This window comes from Folsomia candida, unplaced genomic scaffold, assembly GCF_002217175.1.
Source record: "Folsomia candida strain VU population unplaced genomic scaffold, ASM221717v1 Fcan01_Sc008, whole genome shotgun sequence".
Taxonomy (NCBI): Eukaryota; Metazoa; Arthropoda; class Collembola; order Entomobryomorpha; family Isotomidae; genus Folsomia; species Folsomia candida.
The window spans coordinates 4,952,378-4,965,529 of NW_019091200.1; the positions used below are offsets into that span (position 1 = coordinate 4,952,378).

The 13,152-nt window shown below is 34.4% G+C and overlaps 1 protein-coding gene across 7 annotated transcripts in view; it reads left to right on the forward strand.

Annotated features, from left to right (window-relative positions):
* The window catches only part of LOC110852868 (high affinity cAMP-specific and IBMX-insensitive 3',5'-cyclic phosphodiesterase 8A), a 78,817-nt gene that overhangs the window by 19,122 nt on the left and 46,543 nt on the right, over positions 1-13,152 (forward strand). Inside the window, exon 1 of one of the 7 annotated variants that reach the window (XM_035854236.1) lies at positions 9,836-10,613. The exons of the other annotated variants lie outside the window; for them this stretch is intronic. The gene's annotated coding sequence lies outside the window, so the exon portion shown is untranslated. Of the gene's footprint in view, positions 1-9,835; positions 10,614-13,152 lie in introns of those variants that run through there. 7 annotated transcript variants of the gene reach the window in all.

The following is a 13,152-nucleotide window of genomic DNA, read 5'->3' on the forward strand; positions in this document are numbered from 1 at the left end:
CATACTTTTGTGGATGCATTGCATTCGTGGTTGGTAATAAGGTGAGGAAGGTTGGGTAGGGTTCCAAAATGTGGATACATTATTTTTTAGGGTGAATTTTGTATCAAAATGTGTATGTAGTTCTAATTTGCATGTGATGCATGGCACACTGTGAGTTTTGTACACAAATTGGTAGAAGGAAACTTAAAAATAAAATAACTTATGTGCGCACGTGCTTTATGAAAAATATTTTATGAAATTTGAAATAAAAACATTTTATTTCTGTTCTAAAACGAAATTGTTGGGAGACCTGACTTACCTGATAACATTATGAAAATTGAAGTGATATGTTTAGCACTTTATACATACCGCTTTCAAATTGGCAAATGAAATAATCGTGAAAAATTCGAAATTGCGAATTTAGAATCGCAGCGAATTTCGATTCTACGGTCATTTCGCTTCAAATTTGTCGCGAATTCTCAGCGATTTTTGCACATTTCCGGATACCTAATTCAAATAATTTTGCAATTTTCTAAATTTCTGAATTAAAATTTTACCCCTCAAAAAACTCCCACTTTGAGGAACCCTATCTGCGAAAAAAGTGGAAATACATACATCGCCATAGCCCTGCTTGATTACACTGGGAGATTACATAAATGCAGAGTTTGCCGCAGGAATTATTTATTGCAATGACTTGTTTGACTTGAGGATGTCAAGAAGGCGGAGATGCAAATCTACAATCTAGACAACATGCATGACAACAAGGCCTCATCACAGGACAGGCTTGTCTCCATTGTTCTCCACCTTATCAAAAGTGTTATCTTGAAATGTATGTCTGAAAAATAGGCAAATTGATTGATTTTCGCCGACGGCGGTGTTTTAGACGACGACCAGAGAGCGAAGGTGTATTCATGTCAAAAGCTTGGTAAATTTCGCAAATTGAGCAGGACAGGAGAACTAGGGAAGATTTTGGCGTAAGTTTTTCGCAAATTTCGAAAGTTGAGTATGGCTGGAGAATTGACGAGAATTAGTTCAAATCAATTTTCGAAAAATAATTTTCGAACGAATTTTTGAAGACTTACTACGTAAATAAATAATTTTGTAAGACTTGCACATTTTTCTGTGAATTTTTTGTTTTGTTTTTAAAAACGAGTATTATGTAGGTCACACACAATTCTGATTTTGGATTGATTTTTTTCGCCAGTACAAAATTAACTGAAAATACTCTGATTTTGAGAAACATTTATTTTTGTATTCCTTTTTTCGGAGCGAGTTTCGCTTCTTCCTAAATATGTAAGACTTGACGTGAGTACACCAATACATTGCTAAATTGAAATCACGCTCTAGAATGGAGAGTATCGGGGAAGAAATGGAATTTAATTGATCTTTGCCGATATTCTGACAGTGACACGATTTTGATTTTAGAGTGAGATTATTTTAACGAGGTTAAATATGTGGGTACGTATTCAAGTTTTTGTTTTGGGACGATTTGCAAAATAGTAAACATTAAAATAAGTATGATGCAATGTTTAAACAGTGATGACAGTTTTTTTAACAGGATTTTGAGGATACTAAACTAAACCGATTGGGTCATGTCACCTTTGGTAATTTAACTACTATTAGGTATGTATTAAATAGACAAGAAGAGAATAAGTTCATGCACAAGTTAAATTGAAATTCTATAAATTTCGTAAATTTAGCTGTGCACAAGAAGTTAAAAAATCTGAATGTTGTGCAAACTTAAATATTTTAAAACGGAGTGCATTGATTATTACAAATGAATATTATGCGTTTCGCTTATGGTTTAATTAATGCTGGAGTTTGTTTGCAATATTTCAAAAAATTGCAAACTTAGACGCCGATTATTGGTCAAGCAGGATTTTTTATTAGTCAATTTATATTTAGATTTTGACGCGTATCTGGATGTACAAATGATACAAAAATCGAAACTTATTTCAGGAATTAACAAAATAAAAAAGAGGTAAATTTAGGAAGACAAATTGATAAAATAAACGGGATTTGCCATTCCAACATAAATTTTATTGTTTGTTTGGAATTTACAGATTAAAAAACATTATCGATTTTCAATGCTATCGAACAGTATATAATTTCAATTTAAATAATTCTTAAAATTTTGAAGCTGTAAATAAATTTCCGCGCAGAAATTTACGGATTTTGTATACTAGCCGGTGTTTTTACGTATTTGGAGTATACATAATTTTGGTAAAATGTGTGTCAAACTAACTTTGTGGGTCCCGTTTCCTTTTACGATTTCATTCCTCGAAGTCATTTACGTTACTGGTTTTAAGACTCCAATTAACCACGTGACCAGACTCGTAATCTTGACGGGATTGACTTTTACTTTAATATCTTTTAAGCCGGGTTGGACTAGCGAGTTGTAAAGATTTCTAAAGACGGGACCAGTTTGATCCTATCCAAATTACGGCCAGAATTAGAATTAGATGGACTCTTTTCTACTTTGTAAAGCAATTTGGTTTTCAGCGAGGGAATGAATAGAAATTTCTGCGGACAGAGAGTGAGTTAATGCTTTTTGAAGGCGAAATTTGTCCCCCTACTGAAATCTTGAGATTCTTGGCATGTCTTTGAAAAGATGGTTTGTTGTGAGAAAATTCACAGAGGGGAAATTTTGCTCGTGAAAAAAAAACTCTTAAAAATGAGGGTACACAATTTTTGAGGGTGTACTTATTTAGCTGGTAACAAAACACTGCCAAATTGGTGACAATATGATCAAATTGGTAGCACAGCACTGCAAAATTGTTAAAAAATTTGATTTTGGTTCGAAATTTGATCGAAATTTGGTTCAAATTAATATCACAACTTTTCCAAATTGAAAACATTTTCTTTCCAATAAACACAATTATGTCAAATTTGATAAAAACACGATATAAAATTGCTAACAAAAGTCGATAACCTAAAATTACCAATTCAACCAAAAAAACTGGTTCAAAACGGCTAAAAATTTCTAAGAGTGTATTTTTGCAAAACATTTCTGCATCTCTTTACCAAGTTTTACTCTACAGAACGAAACTGACAATGCACATGTCAGACATGTTTCGCACGGATCTTCTTAAAACTAGCACTAAAATATCAAGGAACTAAACACAAGCAATAGTTAGTATCACATTTGAGCACTTCTGCAGAATTCGCGAAATGGCGAAGGTTTTAAGTTGGCGAAAACGCGTATTTTCACCATGCGAAACTATACGGAGTTCACCTCTCCGCTTTCCGATTTTCTCGTGCGCTTTTCTTCGTTAGGTCACCTTCACTCAAAATTGAACTAATTAATTTCAAAATCAAGTTCTAATCCGGTTTTTTATATTGGCTTCTACATAATTTTTTAACACCTCTTAATATTTAAAACAAAAATTAAGTTGTCATCAGTGGAATTTTTTTTAAAGAATTGGTATTCAAAATAGTGGATTCGATTTTCTTTAAATTTCTTTCACACTGCATATTTTTATTTGTAAACTTATTTGACCATAAAAAACAAATATGCCAAGTTTCCTATGTGTGATAGGCACAAATTCATGAGATTTTGGTCATCAAAATCTTTAAAGACACGCAACGCGAAAGAAATAAAAATATCGAATCCAATATTCTGAACCAATTTTGAAAAATAATTTCGACGTATAAGAAGCTGAATCCATTTAAAATATTAAGAGGTGTTAAAAAATTATCTAAAAGCCACAGATTAAAAATCGGATAAGAACTTGGTTTGGAAATTAATTAATTCAATTTTGAGTCAAGGTGAAAACGGATGACCTGACGAAGAAAATCGGAAAGCGGAGAGGTGAATTCCGTATAGTTTCGCATGGTGAAAATACGCGTTTTCGCCAACTTAAAACCTTCGCCATTTCACGAATTCTGCAGAAGTGCTCAAAAGTGATATTAACTATTGTTTGTGTTTAGTTCCCTGATATTTTAGTGCTAGTTTTAAGAAGATCCGTGCGAAACATGTCTGACATGTGCATTGTGAGCTGCATAAAATTGTGCCAGACTCAAATCTCATAAACGAGCGAAACCATGCACAATGTATGCAATACGAGTCGTCCGAGTTAAGGTCCTTGCATCACGAAATGCAAACCCACAAGACGTCAACACTTAATTAATTTTGGTTTGTTTGGCATTTGGTCTCGCTGGCTGCTTGATTAGTTTAAGGTCACGTTGTTTACAGCAATATTTCTTTCTTCCTTTTTATATCTTGATGCACTTAATGCACCCGTCAGGCCGTTCCGTCCTCCTCCCCTTAATTTCCTCCACAAGTGGCAAATTGCCATTGCTGGCTTAGATTTGATTTGATTTGATTTTAATTAATGGTAAATGTTGGGTGAAGGTTGGCAACGCGGCGGACACGTGCGGAGAATTAGGGTACATAAGGCAAGACTATTTAGTTTATGGATTAAAAGTCGGTCGGTTTGATGCTTATTTCTAATTATTTTTTTGGTAGGGTTGGACGTTCCATGGTTTAATTTTGAAGCAAAATTGTTAACTAATATGAATTTAGATAGCAATGTGGAAGTTTCGATTCAAAATTTTATTTCATAATTGATATCTTCGCTAGAGTTAGTATTTCTCGTGATTTTATGTTGTCACCGATATCATGATGTGACATTCTACAGATTCGTAGTAAAATCCGAAATTTTATGGGACACACAGAAATTAATTGCCCATGCCGTTTTCACTTTTTATTTTTCGAACGAATGAAATTTTTTGGAGCGTTTGACTAGAACGATGTATTATGATTTGCTTCATTTCATCTTTTACAATGTGTAAAACCCACGACCGTGAAAGTTTTACACACTTTGGGACAAATAACTGCTTGCTGCCAATAATGTGTTAAAGGAAGGTTAATTGCGGACCGGGCATAAAGAGTGTCATCGATTTTTTTGGAAGATTTAAACATTTACACCCAGTGGTGATACATATGTGACCAATCGGTAATAATTTTTTGCCGAGAAATTCAGATTTGTTACCACCGATAGATAATACGTAGTTATTTACATAATTGTTTAGACTATGGGGAGCATAAATGATTTAATAACGCAGACATTCTGTATGAACATGATCATAACTACGAAAGATCACAAAGGTTAAATAAGCGAAATATTCTAGTCCTGATTTTGTGCTAAGTTTGCGCTAAATATAGCGAAAATGTTAGTTTTGTCAATTAGCGAGTATGCATTTGAAGCGAATGAAGCTTCTACTTCCATTTCTTGCTTGTGTTACAGGTCGGTAATTTTATTCTGTAGAAACAAACTGCAAAATCTAGCTTGAGATGTTGAGATAGTTTCTTGAAATTAAATTGTGCACATGAGTTTGCGAAAATAAATACGCCAAAAATAACAGCATGCAAAATTTACGCAAAATATGATCAAATCCTATCTTCACGTATTTGCACATGCAAATTTTGATAACTATCGGGCTACGTGCCGTATTAAGCAGAAACAACAAATCCTCACCATCTTACGCAACGTGACACTTGAATGGCATTATTTGCATTTAATTTATGCAAATTCGTAGCAGTTTGGCAATAAATATAAATCTCCGCCATCCACTAATGCCTCTTGTTAATTAGTGATTTGACTAAAGTAAATTACCATTTAATTTCTGAATGGGAAAATTGCTGCATCTTTGTCTGTAGAGCACCGGCATCAAATTATGTATGGTCAAATTAAGTCATCAAAATGAATTACTTAGGTTACTACTAGGGTTCTACTAGGTTCATACTTAGGTTCTTGGCTAAGGCTTGGCTGGGAATGAACATGTAGTAAATCTTTAAATTACACTTACACAATTCTTATCCAGTCAAGATTATGTATAATATAGTTGCTAAAATAAATATACTCTTAAAAATCTAATATCAAAATTTAGATTATTTTCAGAAATATCTAATTCGACAAAAAAAATATAAAATTTTTAAATCCATATTTTAGACTTTACGGTACTGGATCATAAAGGAACCTGATATTATTAATGCTTAATTAAAATTATACATTTTACAAAATCGTCGCTTAAATACACCAATTTTTTTTGTAAACTGCGTAAATAAAATTTTAAAAAATGCTGATTTATTACACAAAAAATACTACATTAAATTTCAGGAAATTTTCACTACACTTTTAAAAATCCCTGTAATTTTCCACGCAACAATTACGACTCGAATTATCTCAAATTTCCAGTAATAGCACAGTCCAGACTGGTAAAATAAGTAACCATTTATCTCTCCAAGTAAATAGTAATTACTTCAAACTTTCGTGACGAAAGTCTGGTTTGGTTATGAGTGCTCATTTTCAGTGCATTCTGGACCAGACGAGAAGGAAAAGAGACGGAAAACGTGTCTCATTACTGGGTCGGGAAAACCATCCGAAATTAGCCAAGCAAGATGCCATTACTTAAGATTAGTTGGTTCGTAGTGTGTGTGGCTTATTAGCTCATTCATACATTATATTCCATTAGTGCATGTGCTGTTTGACCATTGTCTTGTTGCTAAAAATAATCTTTTGTTTTCTCACTGGTACAAATTAGATTGATCTGGTCCGTCCGTCAGATTTAGCGTCGTGCCTGGTTTCATTTCATGGAGGAAAAAAGTTAGTTGGGATGTGAGAGATGGATGGATTTTGGTTTTAGGAGGGAGATACACGCTAAATAATGTGGTAATAAAATTAGTGTGGGTGGGTAGTTGTGTTCGCTACCGTCTGGTAACGATTTAGTACCAACAATTTTCGCAGAACTCATATTTGTCACCCCTCAAAGTGAAGTCTGTAGCATGTTGAAATTTCCCGGAAATTAGACAAAATTCAAACTAGGATTATCACGAGGATCAATCCGGTGACAAATTTTTGGATTTTTGGCGGCAATTATGTCAGCCGTTCGGTGATAAATTGTTACCAACAAAGCATACTTTGTAAGTACCTACCTACAAAAAATTTATTACCACATCATTTAGAGTGCCAAGATTGAAATGCAATGCATGTCTACCCATTAAAAGGCGTGATTTAATTGGTATACATATATACTAGCAGCATTTAGGTAAGAAATTTAGCCGCAGTGTCGTCATCCGTCATTATTAGTCCCATAATTGGCAATGGAAATGCACTCCCGTTTAGTTAGTGGATAGTTCAGTAAACTTGTGCATTTTGCTGCTATCTTTTTCGCAGACTCAATTTCAGATGCGATACAGATACGACACGAACCAGAATGAACTCAACTTTTTTATGAGTCTTCTACAGCATAAAGGAGACTAATCGAAGGATAATAATCTCATCTCGGCTTTGTAAGTCATGATGTAAAAGAGATGGAAAATGGAGGAGGGAAAATGCACGCTGAATAATGAGGCAACAATTTGTTACCGGGCGGTGGTAGTCAGTATGCATATCTGAGTTTACCGAGTTTAGAAATTGTTTTTTTACCGAGAAATTCATATCTGTTACCATTCTATGAAATAATATGGACCCGGTAATATCGGTTACCGGTAATCTGGCTATGCTTACCGGTAAAATCCTACATGCTTATATCTTCACCGGCCGGTAACGAATTTTTACACATTTATTTAGCGTGCTAAATCTATAGCATTTACATTTTCACGACTTCAATAGAATTACAGCCACAAACAAAATCAAATGACCACCCAAATTATGATTTACGAAACTTAGCCCAAAAATGGAGCAAATTATGATATTAAATCTGACCATATTTGTAAATAATTATTTACATTCAATACATAAATTATTATGTAAGGGAAATGCATTATTTATCCATCCATCCATGCAAAAAAATTATTTGCACAATTGCAAATCTCTCTCAAAAAAACACACATTACATTTGTTCCTCTGCTGTGATTCGTGATATGAATTGATACACACGATACGATACAAAGATTACATTCAAGTACGAAACCATTAAGATTGACAAGTCCACTTATGCATTTGCCCTTCTCTTCTTCTCTCCTCGAACACAATGCTCTATTAAATACATGGAAAATTAGCGAACATATTCTTGCAAATATCTATGAACGTAACCCAAGTATCTCTAACATTTTCATGAATATTTCAACCAGAGAATGCCTGCCACAGCTAAATCAATTTGGTATGAATTTTAGTATGTATCTCATCCAGAAAGATACATGTGTATCCTGACAGAAAACTACCACTGAGTAGCGAAAACTAAATCAATTCTCTCGTCAATATGCTAACTAACTTATTTAGCGAGGAAATTGGAGTCTTCTTCTCTCTGCCAAAATTTTGCACGAGTTATTTTACGTTCTAAGTAGGAACATAAAAATATCGCTGTAATGCCTAAAATTGGTACACTTAGAGGAAATTGTGTTCTTTTTTTAGTGTAATTGTTATACTTTTAAGAGGTCGTTATTATCCGGGGGAATTGTTAAGCGTGGGGAAATTAGTGTAAATGTTGATGGATATTGGGAAGCATTTCGACTTGGACGAAGTTTGGAGAGAGGATGTCGATGGGAGTAAACCACGAAATGTAATTCTCTCGTCCCTCACTCGCTGGATTTAATTAAATCTTATTATTATTCTGTTCTCGCTCAAATTCACTGCTGCAGTGCCAAGGAGAACACTCTAAATAAATAATTGGTAAGATTGCGTTACAGGGGAAAGGTTAGGTTAGTTTGGGAAATGTTTGGTATCGGGTTGAAAAAAAAATCGTTACCGGTTTGGTAGTAGTTTCACCGAGAGGGAAATTGTCTTAGAATTAGTATGCAAATGTAGCGTAAATGATCTTACTTATGATATTAGCGTTAATGATGATATACTATTTTTTACGAAGTTTGCAAAAAAAATAATAATTTGGTGTGGTGCAACGACGATTTTGTAAAAGTATCAAATTTTAATTAAACGAAACCGTGGAATCAGGTTTGTGGGGATCAAGCATTTCGAGATAAGAGATATACATATATATTTAATTCCAAAATCGGCATACTCGGGCACGGTAGCAAATTATTACCACATTTTTATTTAGAGTGTATTTTAGTTAGTTACACGGTTTTAATTACCAATATAGACCACGTACCATCATTATGGTACATATCTACGTATGTCACAGTGTACATATGTATAAATATACACACCAGCATACATAATTTACGACACAAAAGTTCCCAAATTTTAACAACTGCAACAAAATTTCATAAACAATCTTGTCCTAAAACATTGTAAAATGTTGCATCTCATTTTATTCCCAAAAACTTTTGACTACATGCACAATTTTTCGCACGTACATACATCCCTAACTATGACAAATTTGCATACTAAACATCACTTATATCCCAAAAAAGTCTGAGGATTTACTCACACTTCATACCCATTTTTACTCACCCACCTATTTAACACCGCATCATAGGAAGTGACATTGTCATCCCAGATAATGCATACATAATACATAAATAATCTCCTGTCTCCCTCACTTTTTGCCATTTATGCATGTATCTCATCTCTCCTTTGCCTGCCTGCATACGATACAAACTCTCCATCCATTCCATTCATTATCATCTCTTCGTCATTGTCGTCGTCGTCGTCGCCTCGTTTTCTGCCTGCATACAAAATCCTACCTCAGTTCGTTCGTTGCAGTTGATTACATATTATTTGTCCAACGGGTTATTAAATACGAGTCAGCCCTGTAGGTTGCGAAGAGTAGATTGGATTGGATTTTGACGATAGTAATCAGCAAGTAAAAAGAGAGATATGAATTGAATCCTGTCCATGTACGAGGAGAGAGAGGTTAGCTTCTCTCGTGTGATCTGTACATACATAAAATCCAATCTCATCTCATGTCATATTTTGCCATACAACCAACCAAGAAAGGATTCCGTTTAGTCTGCGTCTTCACGTTGCCAGTAAAACATCCTTGCATGTGGAAGAAGAAGTGGAAGAATTGGGATTTATTTCGGCCGTGTACATGATTTTATAAAATATAAAAAAGTGGAAAGAAATCCTTTTTAAAATTTGTTTAAAAAAAGTGAAAGTCGGATTTTTTTTCTGGTAAAAAAGGTTGGATTTTTTTACTTCGAGGAAAGTTTGAAAGGTGGGAAAAATATGAAAAGTTTGGTTCTTTTTCTGTATGATATAATATTTTAGAGAGATTTGTTTCAAGGATATTGTACTTTTTGTGAGAAAAATTTGGATTTTTGGTGGTTCTTTCTTCGCAAGAGTTGAAAGATTACTTACACATTTTTACGGATTTTATGAGGATTTGTTTAAAGTGAAAAGTTAACTTTGTGGTTAAAAGTAATGTTCTAATTGTCGTGAAAGTTTATACAGGAATTATAAATACGAGCTAAATATTTAATTAAGAGAAAAGTTTTAGCACGCTAGAAAAAAAAACTTGTGAGACTTTTTTTCGGAGATAGAAATACCTAACATTTTCCTCGAATAAGAAATAAAATAACGTGTCTCGTTATTTCTTTGCTTTGCTGCTGCTCGAGTGTCTCGAAAATATTGGACTAATGACAAACTCGTGCTCCCTTTGATATTCGGGAAGAGAGAAAGTGGAGATTTTTTTTTGTCTGGGATGAAATAAAAGGAATAAAATCTTTTATGAAGGAAGTAAGGATTTTTGGACTTGATTACATTTTTCAAACGTGAAGTTGATAACGGGTAAGTTTTCATATAGCAAATTTGGATGGGATTTTGACATCCTTGGCGAGTCCACCAGGTTAAAATGGAATAAAATATGTGGACTTTTTGCATTTTAAATTTGTGACAATTGTGTAAAATGAGATGAAAATGGATGAATTCATTTGGAGGAGGAGGCTCACTGGTCCTGGTGACAAAGAAAAGTTGACATTATACATGCGATTGTTGTCAAGTGGGGCAGAGTGTGCATGCCTCATGGACTTTTTGAAGTGATGGGGGAGAAAGTCGTGCATAATTTGGAAGGGAAAAGGAACAGGGTCCGTTTTGTCGGGTGGGTGTAGGTACCTGAAATAGACAGGGTTTCATATTATGCAGGTTTTTAGGGTAAATTGTGTATAAAGGGAGAAATACGACTAAATTAGTGATCACAGATTTTTGTACTTGGTGGAACAGTTTTGTCTCACGTTTTTGCAAGTTTTTGATAAGCAGAATGAAAATTTGGAGGGAAATCAATCCGATTTTCTTCGTAAAGTTACACTTTGAGCATTAAATCACTCCATTAATCACACCTTTAATAATTTAAAATCTTTTGGAATATCAATATGTAGAATATTACAAAAAAATAAAATATTTGTCGTCAAAGTCTCGCATTTTTTACACAAATTGCACAGGCTAAAAAAATGCTAAATCTAAGAATAAAGTAAAAAGTTATATAATTTTGCAAGAAAAATTATATCTGAAAATTTATATCTGGCTGAAAACTCACGATGTGCATTTTGTGCACTTTTGTGCGAAACTGTTTACGTAAGAAGGGAAACCCTAGGCTGTGTTGGACTCCATATGGTGTGGCTCGTCTCATGTTTTGTTCATGTTTGTGTCATCTCTCCTCTCATTTCCCGGACCCATCTCGTTTTTGCACACTTTTGTTTGATGTTGTTGTTGTTGTCAGTATTGTCGCCATGTCCCGACCCCGCAGCCAGGAATAAATGGTAAAATGTGTAAATCATGGAGATGACGTTGGGCTTTTACACACACTTACAAATCTGGTAATAATTGGTATATGTAACAAATTGACAATAATTTTCGCGTAATTGCCAAAAAGGGTGGCAAATTTTTATTTCGTGGCGAATAACTATACCAAATTAACAATGGGCATACTTACGACGTCTTGAGTATTTAGCATCGCAACTCATTTAGCAGATTTGCAAAGCTCGAAAAATTTATCTCGTGATGGGGTTCGCAGAATATGACGTATATTTCGCAAATCTACTTACTTACGATATACATATAAACACATGCTCACTTGCTGGGTAAATTTGAGAAAAAAATCGGATGGTTTTCTAGCAAAATTTTTGCGAAATCTCGACAAGTTTTATTTACAGTGTAGCAAAAATCTAGTCTAAACGCGTAGATTTCTGTTAAAAAAAGTTGTGCTAAAACCCATCCGTCACAATTTGACCCCCAATTTTTAAGAGTGTACGTTCTAGCGGAGACGACCAAACGGGTGAAAGCACATTGTCCAGTAAAAGTCAACTTAGTCAGAGATCGAATTGTTATTTATTCTTATGCATTGAATCGGAAAAGGTCACACATGTCGCCGTGTCAGTCAAGCTGTCGTGGATTTCATTCTTCGAAATGAATAGAGTAGACTCTACTCTACCCCGTTCGGAATTGTTGCTTGTCTCTATTTCGTGTCAAGGATGGGGTTAGTTTGCATAAATAAATAGAAATGAAAAAGGACAATGTTTCCGAGAAAATTTACATTTTGGAATAAAATTGATTTCCCTTTTAGAACTAGATTGATTTCAGAGTCCTACGAATTTGCGGGAATTCGTAATTTGGAATATATTTCGGCGGGGAATTTGATTTAAGTAAAGTGAAGTAAAATTGGTTCCGAACCGATTATTTTGAATTTGGATAGAGAGCTCAACATTAGGGAATATTTGACCGGGGGAATTTGTAATTCGGAATAAATTTCGGCGGGAATTTTATAAAATTGGTTCCGAACCAGATTTCCTTTGAATTTTTAATATTTCCGAGGGAATTTGATTTTCTAACTAAAATTGATTTCGAATTTTGTATGGAGAACAGAACATTGGGGAATATTTGACCATGGAAATTCGTAATTCCGAATAAATTTCCGTGGGAATTTTGATTTATAAAATTTGTGTTCCGAACCAGATTTCCTTTGAATTTCTGTCTCGGCCAAAGTGAGACTGACCATTCGATCAGTACACCTACGTAATCCCAACATTGGTGAAAGTAGGCTACCTTTTTAGCCCAACTTTCTCCTAAATCCTGCTCGAGATTAATTTCCTTTCTTTCTTTCTTTTCCTCCGCGAGGCAAGAAGAATTGTTTGTGTGCTTTCTTTACATCTTATTTGACGCGTATGGTCGTATTATTCTCTCCGTTTCCTTCTTCTTCTCCTTCTCCTTTTCCAATTCTATAGAAGACCTCTCGAATCGAGCTTTACTTTACTTTAACTCGGTTTCGATTTCCTTGTGGACTTTTTCCTTTCTTTAATATCACGTCCAAGTCGGAATACAAAGTCAGTCTGCA